Source organism: Metopolophium dirhodum, chromosome 1 (genome assembly GCF_019925205.1).
Source record: "Metopolophium dirhodum isolate CAU chromosome 1, ASM1992520v1, whole genome shotgun sequence".
NCBI lineage: Eukaryota > Metazoa > Arthropoda > Insecta > Hemiptera > Aphididae > Metopolophium > Metopolophium dirhodum.
Genome location: NC_083560.1, coordinates 26,278,783 through 26,299,084, shown reverse-complemented (window position 1 = coordinate 26,299,084; position 20,302 = coordinate 26,278,783). Strand labels below are relative to the sequence as shown.

At 30.1% G+C, this 20,302-nt stretch overlaps 1 protein-coding gene across 1 annotated transcript in view; it reads right to left on the bottom strand.

The window, feature by feature from the left end:
- LOC132935101 (uncharacterized) overlaps positions 1-20,302 on the bottom strand; it is a 29,395-nt gene that overhangs the window by 4,013 nt on the left and 5,080 nt on the right.

Below are 20,302 nucleotides of genomic sequence, written 5' to 3'. Positions count from 1 at the left end.
GTTAAATTTTTCTTATATAATTGCCATACATACATATTTTAATGTTTATATTTCTGCTGTAATAATATATAGATGTTAACATATTTTAGATTCTGGGTGGTGCAATGACCTCACCTATTAATTTTACAATGATGTGTGTTATTTTATTTTAATTTTTTTAATTTTTAATTTGTCTTTTAGGTCGGTAAAAATGCTTAAATTTTCTTTAACAGTATCTTTTCTGAAAGGAAAATGAATCTAGTTTGTACATTGGTGGGGGGGGGGGGGGGAATGACCATTTTCCCAGTAGTTTTCAAAAGCACCGTGAAAAACATAAGAAAAATTAACGAAAAACTGAAATCAAAACATTGAATTAATTTTGGTTTATGGTGTAACTCTAAATTCTAAAACAAATGAACGCGTAGATATATGCAACTTCGACTGAAAATGTAATAGAAGGCTACTATAATATATTATTACAAATGCAGTTGAAAAATATTAAAAATACAGTCATAATTTTTTTTTATAAGCATTTCAAGTTCAAATTTTGACAAAATGCGTAAAATCACGAAAATGTGCAAATTATTTTGCGTTAAAAATTCATAAAAATTTTTCTTTTCAAATCAAAGTTTAAAATTGTAATATAAGATTCTTCATAAGTTTGTCTACCTTTATTAAAACTATTTACCTGAACATTATATTTTTATGAGCGTTTGAAGTTCAAATTTTTACAACATTGGATATTCACTCAGTTGCCCCTCCCTTGGCTTTTTCTGGGTTGATTTTCATATATTATCATTGATGATTTTAATGTTTTAAAAAAACTAAAACTGACCTAACAATTCTAAATAGTGGACTAAATTATTTTTATTTAAGATTCTGAGCGAAGTGATGAATGTATTGATTTTACAATGATGTGTGTTTTTTTTTTTTTGTGTGTCCGTTATCACTTTTTAGGACAGTAAAAGTGCTTGGATTTTCTTCAAAACAGTAACTTTTCTGATAGGAAAGTGAATCTAGTTGGTAGTTTAGGGGGGTCAAAAGTAAAAATTTCTCAGTAGTTTTCAAACGCGACGTGAAAAACAAAAGAAAAATTAAGGAAAAACGGGAATTTTAACGCAAAATCTGTTTACGAGAAAATCGATTTTGGTTTTTGTTGTAACTCTAAAACAAATAACTGTATATATGTATGAAATTTCTAAACGTTTATATTAGCATTTTCTATACACGGTAAAATTTTGAAAATAATTTGATACTTTTTGAGCTGTTTACGGACATTTTCAGTTTCAATTATTTTTAGTTTTTTTTTCTATAAGTAGGTATCAATAAAATTTTATTTGTTGGGTAAAAAAGCGTGAAAATTTAATATAAGGCTCCTGATATATCGATCTAATTTTTTATAAGCATTTAAAGTTCAAATTTTGACAAAATTTATCAAATTTATAATTTTATAATTATTTTGTAGTTAAAAATTTATAAAATGTTCAACTTTTACAGCTAAGGATTGAAAATTGAAAACAAGGCTCCACGTAAATAGGTTATATATAAATTACTTTATTCACAATAATATCATCAAATATACTTGGTAATATCATAGGCTGACTGACCGTTTTCGCTCAGAATCGTTTTTCTTATCCAATGATATTATATCATTGAGTTCAAATTTAATACCATCCATTATAGTGACCCACTTGCAACCTACTGTACAGCAGAGCGATATCCACTTACCCACCTTTTTAATATTAAAGATATAAATTCTTATATACATTTTAAACTTTTAAATGATTGTAGAAAAGTTTAATAGATATAACTTATCATTTAGACTACTTATTTAATCTGAAAATTAATTTTTTTTTTCTGTAACTATACGTTTAAACTTTAGATCATATATTTACTATCAAATCATATAAAAACATGTGCAAATTTAAAAATAAAAAATAAATTTAAATTTAGAATAAACTTCAAAATGTTCTAAAAATCTTTAAATGCAAAAAATGGCCTTAAATTTAGAATCGTCAAAAAATTCAATGTAGGTATGTTATAAAACGAGTATCGCGTGGATTTGGAAAACAATGCAAAGTTCATTATAATCCCAACCTCAATCATTACCGTTTAATATAAAATATCATAAAATAAACTATTTTTAAATTACAAATAAAAACATTTTCTTTTTTTTTACAGAGTGAATTTTATTACACTCGATTCAGAGTCAGAAATAAGAACGTTGCTTTTATAGATTATTAGATATAGTGGTGGGACCAAGTGCAATACGCCAATACTGCAGTGTGAATAAAGTTTTTTCTTTTTTGATACAAAAATGTAAAGTTCATAGATGGCATACCACCTACAATAGCTACAACTTTTCAAGCTTGTAGTATCAATGACTGAATAAGCTAGAAATAATAAATTTTATAATTTACCTACAATTATAAAACCAACGGTAACATTTTATCTATTAAAAAAAATGTATTTGATAATTTAAAATTACATAACAATTAATTACAATTAATGCTGCAAGATTAAGTTTTAACTAACTATACGTACGTATAATTCATAAATATTTTTACATTTCTTGTCTATATGAAAGAAAATATGTCACAATAGGATAGTGAGACAAAAAATGTAAAAAAGAAAATATTTTGCCCTCCCCTTGACAAATTCCTGCGGACGCCCTTGGACCGACCGTCTTCGTTCTGAATCGTTTTTCGTAAACAATGATATTATATCATAGAATTCAAATTTTATTTTATTCTGTACCTAATCAAAACATTTAAAAAGTATAAAAACACAGTTTTTTTTTTAGTTCACAGTTATTATTTTATGTTCAAATTTGGATGAAATTACATAATATTAACTATAACCAAGAGTGATGTTTTTAGTAATTTTTTTGTAATTTTATAATATTAATTCAACTTACCGGCTACTGTATTAATAATAAGTAATAACACATATAAATATTATATAAAATATCCTAGACTGATGGTTTGATCCGCTCAGAATCGTTTTTCGTAGGTATAGATACAATGATAATATTATACCATTCCATTCAAATTAAATACCATCCATTTCAGTAACCCGCTTGTAACGTTCTGTACAGCCTGCAGTGTTGGGAAGTTACTTATTTTTGGTAATTAAATTATATTACTAATTCCTTATCAAAATTGTAACTAAATTATTTCCAAGTTACTTTTTTTATTTGGTCAAGTTACATTATATTTGAGTACCTAATTCAATTGTAATAGAAGTTACTTTTTTTCAAAAATATCACTGGAGCTTAAAACCATGTTGTAACTACAACAATACATAAACTAAATAATGACAACTAACAATTTTAAATTATGAACAGATACTTATTTTGTTACACTATTATTATTTTTTTTTTTATTATTGGACTTAAGCCCGGCAACTATGGCTATTACAGCCGTTGTAGGGGATTATAAACTGTGGTTGGTAAGGTTCGCATGGTAATAGGTGCTGTTGCGGTAGGTAGGTAAGCAAACACGTGTATTTATGGCAAGATTTTACTACTACGAACCCGTGTGGTTACCCATCTGGGGACTAGTATCAGCCGGCGTTACTTACTTTCAGCCGCATTGCACGATTGGTAGCAGCCAACGCACCTTCCAAGCCACACTATTATTATTATTATTGATAGTTCAACAACGCTGCCGTACGCGCAGACACCGACGCTGTAAGCCGTCCGCGACGATACAACACTGAGTAAAAATAAGAATTCCATTCTAAAAGTATTAAGAGGATGTCACCCACATGTGTAGTCCTCGTCTTACAAATGTACAACATAGCAAAAACTGTTTTGCGCGGGACAACTTTATCGCACCATATATTATGTTGTTGAACTACCAATTTTTCACAACACGTAAAGAAGAACTTTACCTGTGCAATAGCGTGCTTTTTTTTTAATAACACTATACAATAATTTTTTATTAGCAAATAAAAAAAATCAAATGTTTAGAAGCAAATAACTTTTGTTGTATTTATGTTATATAAAATATAGGCACTCTGTTGCATAGATAATTTTTCACCCTATATGTTCAGATATTTTGGAGCCAATACTACAAACACAGAAAGATAAAAGTTGTCCCGCACAAAACAGTTTTTGCTATGTTGTACATTTGTAAGACATAGCAAATTTTACGCTCAACAGATCACGTTTCGCCCCGTTAATTTTTAAATTAGAGTGAATTGACCTCTAATAAAATTCAAATGTAAGAATATTATCTAGGACATCTAGGGATTTTTGTTGTATTTTAATTTTAAATTGAGTTATGAGTAATAAAAGATGTATAAACAATTAACAATTTTAAAATACTTATAATTTACTTTCAAATTGAAATATAACAAAAGCCGATAAGATGCCCTAGATAATATTCTTACTTTTAAATTTTATAAGAGGTCAATTCACTCTTATTTTAAAATTAACGGGGCTAAACGTGATCTGCCGAGCGTAAAATTTGCTACGCCGTACACGTGTAAGACGGAGACAACATATGCGGGTGCGACGTCCTCTTTAAGCTGGTTACACACGGAGCGATTCGAACGCGCGTACGTGATTTTCAAATCGCGGCAAATATAAAAACGCGTACGCGTACGCTTTCACACGAGCGTTTAAATCGCGTCAAATAGCTCTTCAAATTACGATTATTATGTGACAGTCAAAGTCGTTAGTTGAGAAACGATATTTTTAGCCGGAAAATATTGCCAATGACCAAAATTATTCAACTGTGTAAACAAATCTAAAAAAGAAAAAAAATTCCCAATAAATAAAAAATTTGTCTATTATACTAATAATTTACATACATCTGCATATCTAAAATTATTCTCACTAATATTTGCATAACTTTACAATGTAAATCAAATAGTGTTTTTTTTTTTTAATAGCAGCAAAATGATAACGACGGTGGTGGTCTAATCGACAGACGAGGAAAATATTAACCACTCTGTGATAACGCTCATAAGCACCGCGCACGAGCGACACACCTTCTGGTTGTTCGCCTCAAAGGCCCCGGGTACCAGACACTAAATTACGATCCTCTACCGTCTACCCAAATACGTTACCTACTTATTGGCTTTATATATAAGGTAGCTCATACACCAGACTTAATATCCTCACGGACCTTGAAAATTGATGAACTTCGATCATTGGTTTCTGAGTATAAGTCTGTGTGAAAATTGTATCAGACATTATCCAGAAACTAATAATAAAGGTTTATTCACGCGGCCGAGGCATCTCCGTTTTTTAAGATCTTGTAATTTTTTTATTTGCAGCTTGGCGTGTTCCTATTCTAAATAGGGACCCCTATCGAAATATTTAACCGTAAGTAATGTTAAGAGGCAATTTTTCTTTAAAGGGCCCAGATGCTTGCCTATAGTGCGAGTAGGCATGATAGTAAAAGCCTCCAGTAACAAGTAGGAGAAAGTTTCTTTGGATTAATTGCACTATTATATAAAGTAAGTAAGTTTTTATCTCTCTTCTTAAAAACGATTGGCTTGGACGAGGCCACGAGTACCTATCCCGCTTGCCCGACCCTGGATGCAGGTATCATGCTAATATTGCATACAAAAATATGTACGATTTACAATACTATACTGCACTTATAAATTGAAATACAGTACACGACAGTTTTTCATAAATGTTTGCGCTGTCGACATCTTACTTGTAGTTCGCGCGACAACTCGCACCGTACAACGGTTATAACCAGTTATAATTTGTGATTTACAGTTTTTTTTTTTTATAATATAAACATAATATAATATATATGTTATATTTTAATATTAATACATAAATACACAATGTGTTCTAAAAATGTATTAAACCAAAAAATAGTAACTACTAATTTAATAATAATTATTACAACATAGTAACTTAATTATATATAAATAAATAAATTACTTACAATAAAATGTAATTAAATTACCATCAAATTACTTAAGTAATTTCGTTACAGTAACTTGTAACTTGAGTTTAGTTACTCCCCAACACTGTGTACAGCAGAATGCAGATACACATGCATATTAGATACGGTTACATCCCCATAATACATTTCCCCGTCCAGTGATTTTCCCCGTTTTACATTTCCCCGTAAAAAAAGTCCATACTGTATAATAATATGTTTATATGGCGTATAGTTAGGTATACACTGTATATGGACGAACTATTTAACTTTGTTGTTTAATATTCTTATAGTTGTTATCAAATATTTATTTATTTTTACTAAGAATAAAGGCTTTGACAGCGGAGGTCATTTGTCTGTTTAGTTGTATAAGATAATAAGATCCGTATCCAGTAACGGTATACATGACCAAAACTTGAATAGTTTGTCGATAACCGTCGGTGTTTAAATTCATTATTCAAATTAAACCCTTATAATATTGTGTATAATTTTTGAGCTTCACATTTCTTTTTATAATTTAATAGTTTTTCATCAAACTGCATTTTCATAATTATCGTCTACATTCTACACAGACACACAGTACCTACGCATTAAACAATATTTTATGTTGTTACTAATTATTAGTTACCTACTATTATTCGTATTTCATTGTTATTGAGAGTAGGTATTTTATAATACTGCTATAGCCGTCACTGTTAGTACAATTATTTATATTCAATATTAATTTTAACCAGACACTTATAGGTAGACATATTATATCTTAGTCACTGGGTGTTTGTAAGTCTATATACAGTCACTCTGTCACGGTGTATTAAGTATAGGTACCTAAGTATTTCCTTATAGTTTACTAGTTTAGTTTTTAGTTATAGTTTTTAACTATAGTTTTTTTATTTTTACGTTTTATACTTTTATATAACGAACTTAACAATGAATATGTTATGTTTAATAAAAGTAAATGGTAATTACTACTTATGGCTTATTGTGGGCTCAAATATAGTGATAGGTACCTACCTACCTCTCTTTAACAACCTTCTATTTTACGAAACTTTATATATATAAACGAAATTTGCATACTTAGGATAATTTAAATGTATTTTTTTTTATTTTTATTTAGGTTACCTATTTATTAATATTATATATTATTATTTATATGCATTTTGTACACAAAAAAAAAAATTCTGATATAGTGATATATATTATTTATTATTTGATTGTAAATGTATACTATTAATTAATACCATGATTTATTTATTTTTGGTAACTTCAACTAAGCATTTAAAGTTCAAATCTTAATAAAATATGGAAAAATTCTAGAAAATGATCTAATTATTTTGAGTTGAGAATTCATAAAAATTTTCTTTTTAAATCTAATATCTGAAAATGTAATACAATATTCCTCATAAGTTATGAGCGTTTGAAGTTCATATTTTTACAAGATTGGATATTCACTCGATTTCTCATGTAGCGATTTTCTTATTTTGTTGTAATCCAAAAGCGAATAACTGTAGATACATGGACATTTCACTGAATGTTTATATTCTTATTTTCTACACACCATAAATATTTTAACAAGTAATGTTGGGTAAAAAAGCGTGAAAATGTAATACAAATGTTAAAAATACATTTCACGAAATTTTCAAACACTAATATTGCATGTACTCGTTTTTCGTATTGCCATATTATTGTATATACTATACAATAAAGCTGTTATATTCTATATCATTTTATCATTTTATAATATTAACTATATTAGTACAAACGATCTCGTTCACTCATCGTCCCTCTTCGTTACACCGCCTACTCGTCCATTCTTCATGACGCCGCCGGCTCGCAAGCCGCGGCCCGCGGAGGCGACTCGTTCGACCGTTTACGCATGACGTGTTCCAACACGTACACGCAACACGCTTCTACAACCGTGGACGCTGACAAACGGACTTCACCACTCACAGCCCTTTTATTAACCCATACAAAGTTGAGAATATTTTAACGTAAAACATCAACGATGTCACATATTGTTACGGTACCTAATCAATTATTGAAATTTTTAAGACATTTTAATTTAAATGTTAATCTTTTGCTTATTCTTAAATTAATATTATTAAACATAATATTAATAATAATGAAGAGGGTGAAGGGAAATAAAGATAACTGATATCGAGTATCTAATATTTTCGATTTTTGTCGACAGTCACCGCCGCGCGAATGCTTAAGTAACAGTTACATGAAAACATTATCTACATTTTTTATCGCCTGAGCAGTCTCGAACGAGCTCAATATTATTATCTTCGGTACTGTTTTTATATTCCGTATGATATATATATATACAAAACTATACATTTTAATTCAATCAAATTTAAAAATGGACTTTGTTCCGCCTGAAACTGGATTTCTGACCACTGTGCGACGGAGGCGATGATAATATTAATAATAATAATATTATTTGATAATTGATAGTATTGCCAGTTGTCACCGCCGCGACCGTTGCGCAAATAATATTACTGCCGAAAATATAACTGAAAACAGGTTTACTTCCCGTCCAGCTAATTGTGTAGCTGTCGATTGTCAAAATAATAAAATATATAGAAAAAAAACGAATTTAATTTCTTTCAATAATATTTCTCATCGCCATCGACAAGGGCAAAATAAGTTGACAACAAGCAGCGAATTTTCTATTGCAGTGAGCATTCTAACATTCTATGTATAGTCTTATATTTCTGTCGTATTTATAACCAATGATACAATCGGAAAACTTGTATTCATAGCATTATATTTTGAAATTTTGAGCAATAATACAAATTGCAATAATATTAAATATTATAATATGTCGGAACATTATTATTTATTTGATTGCGGGCCGTGGCAGTTGTAGATTATCGTATTTTATCGTAGCAGTTGTTGGCGTTGTAGCAACACATCGGCGGCGGTGGCTGGTATTATTGCGTCTATGCAGTGCAGGACGGTGCCAGCTCGTCCACATTCATGCAGTTGCACCGTAGATTACATTGATGAGTGGTGCCAGTGCCCAGTGGTGGTGACGTCTGGTGCACGCAGGCACGTAGTCAGAAAATATTCACTAGGTGGGCCAATGTTAGATGGGCCCCCTACCTAAATATATTACCTTGTACAGTTGTAGGGGTGTTCGACAGACGAGTTGACGACCATAATAATAATATAATTCTATATGAAATATGAATCAATATAATGACAATACCCTTACTCAAAAGTATTTTAAAAATAGACATAAAAGTATACAACAGTCACTGTCTAGATAAGATAAGAATAACATGACATGCTAGTATACTATAATAATATGGTACCAGTGTTGGGCTTTAAATAGCAATTATTTCCTAATCAATCGTTGACGATATTATGATTTATAAAAAATAAATTATCACCGATTCTTAGTAGGAACAGAATTTAAATGTAATACAATATACATATTTTATTCCAGAAATGGACATGGATTGAATTTAGTTACGTAACTTATTTTAGATTCTAATTAAAACCCGATATATTTGGTTTTATTTGTGTAATATTTAGACAATATTAAAAATTTGAAATTTCATTTAAATTAAAAGCCCCCGTATAATAATGGGCCCCTCTGAATACTTTGGGTGGGCCGGCCTACGGCCGGACACATAATAGGGTGGGCCTGGCACACCCTGGCCCCCCCCTTAGCTACGTGCCTGGGTGCACGCGAATAATATTATGCGATGCAAGTACGTTCGTACGCACAAGCGCGTTGTGCGGATTTTCAGCATCGGACGGGTCGTGCGGGACGGAGGGGATTCGTCGGCGTCATATTAAGACATAGTGAGTAGACGACCGCGGCGCGTTGTTTGCGCGCGGCGGCCGTTCTCGGAAGTCAAGCGCGCATTAAAGTCGGCGGAGGCGGCGGCGCGAGTTGAAGTCGACGGCTGCAACTTCTACTATAACGTGCTATTGCGGATACGGGCGCACGCGGTGAACACGCCGGGCCCTCGTAATCTGCCTCACCGCGGACGAATAAGGAGGAACGTGTCGTACTGTCGTCTTACGCCACGCTCCGGCGGCGGCAGCATTCGGCAAGGCTGGACAAGTTAATGATTTTTTTTAACTCAGTCAAGTTAAGTTAATATGCACCAATAACAAAAAGTTAAAAGTTAAAAGTTAATTTAACTATAGGTTAACTCAGTTAAGTTAAAAGTTAATACACACTTTTTGTTAACTTTTTATTAAGTTAAAGAAAAGTTAATTTGTTTATACTAGTGTACTTAATTTTTTTCCAACCCAAAACTAAATTTTAGGATATAGTGTTGATACTTCATACAGTACTTCCATATAAGTTAGATTCGAATGATACACATTTTTAACTTTAAACAATTTACGATACATAATATTTTTTGACATGAAAACGAAATAGACTGAAATAGTGAAATATTATAAAATTAAAAACAAAATAAATTAACTTAACTTACTTCCTAAAATGAAAAATTAACTCGTATATCAAGTTAATTAAGAAAGAAATTTAGTAAGTTAACAGTTAAATTAATGAAAAGCCAAAAGTAACTAGTCAAGTTAAAAAGTTAAAATAAAATTGACTTTTTAACTTAACTTTAACTTTTTAACTCGTTAATGCCCAGCCTTGCATAAAACATCACAAACTAAACCGTTCTTCGAACTTTAAAAATTACATTATGAATAAAAATTATCTTTTGACTATTTTAGTTTTAAAATTATTTAAGAATAATTGGTACCTTAATATCAAAATCTAAAACTTGAATTACATCTTGTCCTATCTTTACTAATAACCAAGATAATGATTAATAATATACCCCAACAGGCAACAGCATCATGTGACTTTGAAAGAACTAAAGAAGCTTCAACCAAAATAAATCAAAAAGCCGATCATTTATTTGAAGCTTGAAAATTTAATACATAGCTCTTAATAAATTATTACAATGATGTTTGAAAAATATTAAAAATTAATAGCCACAATTTTTTTTTATCAGCATTTTTCTTTATAAATCTAAGATTTTAAAATGCAATACAAGATTTCTTATAAGGTTTAACCTTTATCAAAAAAATTAAAAATGTCTGTAAGAAAGTCAAATTAAATATTTATGAGTGTTTAAATTTCAAATTTTCCGTAATTTTTACGCCTTTTGTCAAAATTTGAACTTTACATGCTTATAAAAAAAATTGTGACTTTGTATTTTTAATATTTTTCAACTGTCACTGTAACAATATATTATGAGTTATGACTTAGAAGCATTGTATTAAATTTTCCAGGTTTTTTACCAAATAAATGAAATTTAATTGTCATTCATAGAAAAAGACCAAAAAAATAGAAACTGAAAATGTTCGTAAGCAGTTCAAAACAAATCAAAATATTTTGAAAATGGTATGGTGTATATAGAAAATGTGAATATAAAAAACCAATGAAAATTTAATGTAATTACCGTAATTTGTTTTAGAGTTACACCAAAAACCAAAAGTGATTTTGTCAATATACCGGATTTTGTGAAAAAATTCCTGTTTTACCTTAATGTTTATGTTGTTTTTCCCGACGCTTTTGGAAACTATTGGGAATTTAAAATTTTCACCTCCCGAATGCACCAACTAGATACACTTTTCTATCGAACAACATACTGTTGAAGAAAATCGAAGCAATTTTACTGCCCCAAACGGCTGGTGACAAATTCAAAAAAAGTAAAAAAAAAATTTTAAAAAACATACATCGTTGTAAGATCAATACATCGCTCTACTCAAAATCTAAAATGTCATCCAAGATGCTATTGCTGCCCGTGATTTTACATTTTACCTACTCAAAATGACGCACATGCAGGGTATCACTAAGATACATAAGGACTTTACATATATTAGGTATATACCTACGTTACTCGTTAAGATAATGTTTAGATTAGAATACATTTACATCCAAGAGTTTTGAAATATTCAAGTAAAATTATTTCATTGTTTAGCTTGTTTCCATTTCAGATTTTCTATACACCAATACAAACTGTCAAAGTATTTTATTACAGCTAATAATCATTTTTCGTATAGCTACAATGATTTTATATCGTTCAATTCCAATTTAACGCCATCTATTACAGTTATATCCACTTGCAGAGACGGAACTAAAATTTTTTACGCCCGGGGAAAATATGAAAATTACGCCCAATCATAGACCAAGATTAGATAAAAAAAGATACAATTTTTTTTTTAATGGGTTTTAAATTTAGGTATATTTTAGTTTGGCACTAGGAACATAGTAATAATAATGATGATATAAATAAAAATAATTACATTATTTATAAACCATAAACTTGGTTTGAGAATCTGTATAAATATTTAAATGCGCTTGTACAATTTCGCGATTTTTACCAATAAAAAATGTATTTAGATGAATTCATTTAGATGAGTAAAAATTATCTAAGATGAACGTTTAGATACCTTGTAACTATTTATCTAGATAAGATAAAAGATGAACAAATAATTATCTAGATAAGTCCGAACACTGTTCACTGAACCACCAAAAAGTCTGTGTTGGGTGTCATTTTAATAGGTAGGTTGAATGAATTAAAATGTATTGTTTTATATATATATATATATCATACGGAATATAAAAACAGTACCGAAGATAATAATATTGAGCTCGTTCGAGACTGCTCAGGCGATAAAAAATGTAGATAATGTTTTCATGTAACTGTTACTTAAGCATTCGCGCGGCGGTGACTGTCGACAAAAATCGAAAATATTAGATACTCGATATCAGTTATCTTTATTTCCCTTCACCCTCTTCATTATTATTAATATTATGTTTAATAATATTAATTTAAGAATAAGCAAAAGATTAACATTTAAATTAAAATGTCTTAAAAATTTTAATAATTGATTAGGTACCGTAACAATATGTGACATCGTTGATGTTTTACGTTAGAATATTCTCAACTTTGTATGGGTTAATAAAAGGGCTGTGAGTGGTGAAGTCCGTTTGTCAGCGTCCACGGTTGTAGAAGCGTGTTGCGTGTACGTGTTGGAACACGTCATGCGTAAACGGTCGAACGAGTCGCCTCCGCGGGCCGCGGCTTGCGAGCCGGCGGCGTCATGAAGAATGGACGAGTAGGCGGTGTAACGAAGAGGGACGATGAGTGAACGAGATCGTTTGTACTAATATAGTTAATATTATAAAATGATAAAATGATATAGAATATAACAGCTTTATTGTATAGTATATACAATAATATGGCAATACGAAAAACGAGTACATGCAATATTAGTGTTTGAAAATTTCGTGAAATGTATTTTTAACATTTGTATTACATTTTCACGCTTTTTTACCCAACATTAATTGTTAAAATATTTATGGTGTGTAGAAAATAAGAATATAAACATTCAGTGAAATGTCCATGTATCTACAGTTATTCGCTTTTGGATTACAACAAAATAAGAAAATCGCTACATGAGAAATCGAGTGAATATCCAATCTTGTAAAAATATGAACTTCAAACGCTCATAACTTATGAGGAATATTGTATTACATTTTCAGATATTAGATTTAAAAAGAAAATTTTTATGAATTCTCAACTCAAAATAATTAGATCATTTTCTAGAATTTTTCCATATTTTATTAAGATTTGAACTTTAAATGCTTATAAAAAAAAAAAACTGTGACTAAGGATTTTTAATACTTTTCAATCGTCATTGTAACATATATAGTAGGTTTTTTACTCAACAAATAAAGTTTTAATGACATTTATAGAAAAAAAACTAATAAAATTGGTAACTGAAAATGTCCCTTTTTTTTTTTTTCCTGTTTTAACCGACGACGCCATGGGTGCTGCTTTCGCATTGCTTCCGCGGCGAACTGAAAATGTCCCTAAACAGTTCAAAACCAAAATATTTTGAAAGTTTAATCGTGCATATAATATGCTAATTCAGTAAAAATTTCATGTATCTACAGCCATTTTTTTTAAAGTTACACCAAAAACAAAAAAAAATGGCCATCACAGTATCACACTTGCAAAATCACACTTGGCGACACGGTTGGTACCGCCGATCAAACGCCTCATCGTCCACCGCGCACAACTTAAGGCCCGCCGACGATTTGCCGAGCGGAGCCGGAAGCGTCCGCCCGCACTCCGTACCTACCATTTGCCGTTCATACGTTTTTCTGCTTCCGTCCGCATTGCTCAACGTTACCTTCACACCGTTCCGTCGTTGTACATTTGACACTTTGACGGTACCGATTTCCGTCCATTGTTTCGTACCGTTCTTTTTCGTCTATTTGACGGAAATATTGCTGGCTCTTCGAAAAATATATCCGACTTATCTACAGCGCAAAAGACATGAAGTGCTACGAGATGTCAAAGTACTTTTAAAGAAAATCGAAACCATCACAGGGAGGCGTAAGTACCTACTTCATTATTTGTTTTTAATAATAATAATAATTAAAAGTTTGTTGCAAGGCTTCAAGCCTTGAAATCAAAACGAAACATTTTATTTTAATTTCGCTTCGTTATCCATATTTGTTTTTCTGATTTAAATTCAAAATAGTAGGTTTAGGTATAGAGGTATATTGATTTTATACCTTTGTGATTTTTATATTGTTGAGCAATATCGATTTGATTGTAGGTAGATAGGTATTATACATGAATTTAATTAGAATTTAAACATTAGTTTTCTTATTTTTCGAATTAAAATAAATACTTATCGATTTTACATTTTTATGATTTTAATTTTGAGTTTAAAGATGAAACCAATGACGAAAAACCTGTCGTCGTTTGCGCGGCTGCGTAACAGTTCTAAGAACATTAAGCATCAGTTATATTTTATTATTACATAGATAATACCTACATAGTATGTACTACATAATCGGCTTATCGGCTATTATTGAATTTTTAATCAATTTGTAGGTAATTTATAAAAATTTAAAAAGCAGTTTTACCTACCTAAAAATTATAGTTTCAAATTTTTTTCGATTTCATTATAAATTTTGAATATCATTAAAAAAAATATTTGATTTTGATATCAATTTATTTTAATTTCTTTGATGATTTTTAAAGTTTTTTTCGATATTTAAAATCGATTTCAAGCCCTGGTTTATTGAACATCAAAATTAGGTACAAGTTAAATAAAAAATATAGTTACAAAAGTTGCAAACTCATCCTATAATCAATCAGCTTGCATGCTAATGAGTTGAGTTCAATTAAAATGTAATGAATTAATAATATAATCCATACCTACAATAAACAAAATAATATAACAAATGGTGGGCAAGTGGGTGTCACTCTATACAGTAAGAACTACAAAATAATTTTTTAATTTCAAATTTGAAAAATGTGCCAAAATTTGAACTTTAAATGCTTATAAAAAAATGTATTATTAATTTTTTTTCAATTGCTATTGTAAAAATATATATCAGGTACCTTATATTGTATTCAATGATCATGCTTTTTGACCCAACAAAATTTTTTTATTGATACCAATTTATAGAAAAAAACTAAAAAATTAAAATGTTAAATTGTCCGTAAACAGCTCAAAACAAGTCAAAATATTTTGAAAATGTTTTAAGTTTAGGAATTGATAAAATAAAAATTTGATAATATAAATCAAAGTCTACTGTTTTATAACTAGGGTACGGGACTTGTTGCATTTGCATGCTTTTTTGTAGTGGTCATAAATTATTCTAACCTCTAGGTGAGTAGTTGTACATTTGTTTTATGAAATTACGAAATTAAATACTAGGTTTGAATTTGCATTTGTTTGCATATTTCGTCATATTTTGAGAAAAGTGCATATTTGAGCAATTTTTAGCATATTTCACATTTTTATATTTTTATAAACGTACAATTTGTCGGGAAAAATCATAATTGGAAGGTCGTAGTCAGTCATATCTAACACGTACGAGACTGTTTACGATAGACTCTAGTCTCTTTATCGCTTAATAATCAACCTTTTGATCGACAATAACGACAATATTGTATAGTTGTGGTAAAACCTAATATAAGTCCTAAACGCCTACAGACTTATCTTTAAACAAATATAAATTCAAACTTAAATAAACAAAATTATGTTTTTTATATAAAAATATAAATCATATTTTTATAATTATATAATAAACTTAAAATAAAAATTAGCTGCATATCTTAACGATTTTGACTGCATATATCGATAATTTGAAGTGCAACAAGTCCCGAACCCTATATAGTTATAACTATATATTATAGTTATAATATGACGATAACGCGCATTGCTATGATATAATATTACAATATAGTTATAAATGGCGATTAATGCCACGGAAAAAAACAATAATAAATAAAAACCACTGACGATTTGCGCCCGGAAAAAAGTATAATGTGTTCTCGCTGACACGGTAGAGCAGGGATCGGCAACCTGCGGCCCGTGTAGCGATTTTATGAGGCCCGCGATTACAATTTATAATTGGCATAAAAATATGGAATATCACATTATGTTAGTCGATAATGTTAATAATAAATATAATATACCAAACAGCCATGAAACTTAAATAAATCGAATTAAATACTTTGTTTAAAATTTAAACTGTAAAATATAAATAAAATAAGGTGTATAGCTCGTGAATTTTTTTTTTTTAACTGTGTGGTAATTGACACCAAAAAGGTTGCTGACCCCTGCTGCAGAGCGAACTCGTTTTCGGCGGCCGTGTTAAATTTGCACACCAGTGAGCCGACGGTAGCTGATAATATTATATCATTGAATTCAAATTTAACACCATCCATTACAGTGACCCATTTGTAACCTACTGTACAGCAGAGCGACTTCCACTTATCCACCTTTTTTTCTTTTGCTGCATTTTGGTAAGCTGCACCACTTAATTTAATTCGCTTACCAGACATAGTATAGTATTCAATAACATACATTTAACAAACACAATACTGTTGTCTACCGAAATTGCGTCGAGACTGTGGTCGTCAACAGACGACAGTCGATGATAAGATTACTAAAATGATCGTCAAATACGTATTTTCGCGATTATTATTAGATCATACAGCCCGCATTGCCCGCAACAGCAAACAGGCGACAGCTCTTCGATGTGATTGAGTCACTCGCCGAAAATTAAAAGCTATAAATAACACAGACACACAACTGTGATGCATTTAGTTATTATTGAATCGTTGATAGATAAAATTATTATTGGTATTAATATTTTTAATATAATAATAATTATTTTAAAAATGTAATACAAAATTCGTAACGGAAAACGTATAATATTATAATATGATATATTTTTTAAAAATCTGCCGCCCCTCAAATCACCTTAAAATTGCCGCCCCGGGGCAATTGCCCCCCCTTGCCCCCCGTTAAATGCGGCTCTGATCTCCGCAGTCCCTAAAATATAAAATTTTTCGTACCACACGAATAGTCTTAAATCGGTTAAATCTAAATAAAAAATCAATGCTCTAAAAACTAGCACCAATTATATTTCTTCAATCAATAACCCATAAAATAAATTAAATAACAATATGTACCTATAAATATATTATTTCATTACTGTGAATAAAATAAAATTATTATTAGTTAATTTATATATTAATTTACTCAAATTTATTCAACATTAATAGCTACATTTTTAGCAATATTTTTACTAGGATTAGTTGAAGTTACCAAAAATAAATAAATCATGGTATTAATTAATAGTATACATTTACAATCAATTACTTTAATGTTGTTAATAATATATATTACTATATCAGAATTTTTTTTTTGTGTACAAAATGCATATAAATAATAATAGATATTATTAATAAATAGGTAACCTAAATAAAAATAAAAAAAATACATTTAAATTATCCTAAGTATGCAAATTTCGTTTATATATATAAAGTTTCGTAAAATAGAAGGTTGTTAAAGAGAGGTAGGTAGGTACCTATCACTATATTTGAGCCCACAATAAGCCATAAGTAGTAATTACCATTTACTTTTATTAAACATAACATATTCATTGTTAAGTTCGTTATATAAAAGTATAAAACGTAAAAATAAAAAAACTATAGTTAAAAACTATAACTAAAAACTAAACTAGTAAACTATAAGGAAATACTTAGGTACCTATACTTAATACACCGTGACAGAGTGACTGTATATAGACTTACAAACACCCAGTGACTAAGATATAATATGTCTACCTATAAGTGTCTGGTTAAAATTAATATTGAATATAAATAATTGTACTAACAGTGACGGCTATAGCAGTATTATAAAATACCTACTCTCAATAACAATGAAATACGAATAATAGTAGGTAACTAATAATTAGTAACAACATAAAATATTGTTTAATGCGTAGGTACTGTGTGTCTGTGTAGAATGTAGACGATAATTATGAAAATGCAGTTTGATGAAAAACTATTAAATTATAAAAAGAAATGTGAAGCTCAAAAATTATACACAATATTATAAGGGTTTAATTTGAATAATGAATTTAAACACCGACGGTTATCGACAAACTATTCAAGTTTTGGTCATGTATACCGTTACTGGATACGGATCTTATTATCTTATACAACTAAACAGACAAATGACCTCCGCTGTCAAAGCCTTTATTCTTAGTAAAAATAAATAAATATTTGATAACAACTATAAGAATATTAAACAACAAAGTTAAATAGTTCGTCCATATACAGTGTATACCTAACTATACGCCATATAAACATATTATTATACAGTATGGACTTTTTTTACGGGGAAATGTAAAACGGGGAAAATCACTGGACGGGGAAATGTATTATGGGGATGTAACCGTATCTAATATGCATGTGTATCTGCATTCTGCTGTACACAGTGTTGGGGAGTAACTAAACTCAAGTTACAAGTTACTGTAACGAAATTACTTAAGTAATTTGATGGTAATTTAATTACATTTTATTGTAAGTAATTTATTTATTTATATATAATTAAGTTACTATGTTGTAATAATTATTATTAAATTAGTAGTTACTATTTTTTGGTTTAATACATTTTTAGAACACATTGTGTATTTATGTATTAATATTAAAATATAACATATATATTATATTATGTTTATATTATAAAAAAAAAAAACTGTAAATCACAAATTATAACTGGTTATAACCGTTGTACGGTGCGAGTTGTCGCGCGAACTACAAGTAAGATGTCGACAGCGCAAACATTTATGAAAAACTGTCGTGTACTGTATTTCAATTTATAAGTGCAGTATAGTATTGTAAATCGTACATATTTTTGTATGCAATATTAGCATGATACCTGCATCCAGGGTCGGGCAAGCGGGATAGGTACTCGTGGCCTCGTCCAAGCCAATCGTTTTTAAGAAGAGAGATAAAAACTTACTTACTTTATATAATAGTGCAATTAATCCAAAGAAACTTTCTCCTACTTGTTACTGGAGGCTTTTACTATCATGCCTACTCGCACTATAGGCAAGCATCTGGGCCCTTTAAAGAAAAATTGCCTCTTAACATTACTTACGGTTAAATATTTCGATAGGGGTCCCTATTTAGAATAGGAACACGCCAAGCTGCAAATAAAAAAATTACAAGATCTTAAAAAACGGAGATGCCTCGGCCGCGTGAATAAACCTTTATTATTAGTTTCTGGATAATGTCTGATACAATTTTCACACAGACTTATACTCAGAAACCAATGATCGAAGTTCATCAATTTTCAAGGTCCGTGAGGATATTAAGTCTGGTGTATGAGCTACCTTATATATAAAGCCAATAAGTAGGTAACGTGTTTGGGTAGACGGTAGAGGATCGTAATTTAGTGTCTGGTACCCGGGGCCTTTGAGGCGAACAACCAGAAGGTGTGTCGCTCGTGCGCGGTGCTTATGAGCGTTATCACAGAGTGGTTAATATTTTCCTCGTCTGTCGATTAGACCACCACCGTCGTTATCATTTTGCTGCTATTAAAAAAAAAAAACACTATTTGATTTACATTGTACAGTTATGCAAATATTAGTGAAAATAATTTTAGATATGCAGATGTATGTAAATTATTAGTATAATAGACAAATTTTTTATTTATTGGGAATTTTTTTTCTTTTTTAGATTTGTTTACACAGTTGAATAATTTTGGTCATTGACAATATTTTCCGGCTAAAAATATCGTTTCTCAAATAACGACTTTGACTGTCACATAATAATCATAATTTGAAGAGCTATTTGACGCGATTTAAACGCTCGTGTGAAAGCGTACGCGTACGCGTTTTTATATTTGCCGCGATTTGAAAATCACGTACGCGCGTTCGAATCGCTTCTTGTGTAACCAGCTTAAAGAGGACGTCGCACCCGCATATGTTGTCTCCGTCTTACACGTGTACGGCATAGCAAATTTTACGCTCGGCAGATCACGTTTAGCCCCGTTAATTTTAAAATAAGAGTGAATTGATCTCTTATAAAATTTAA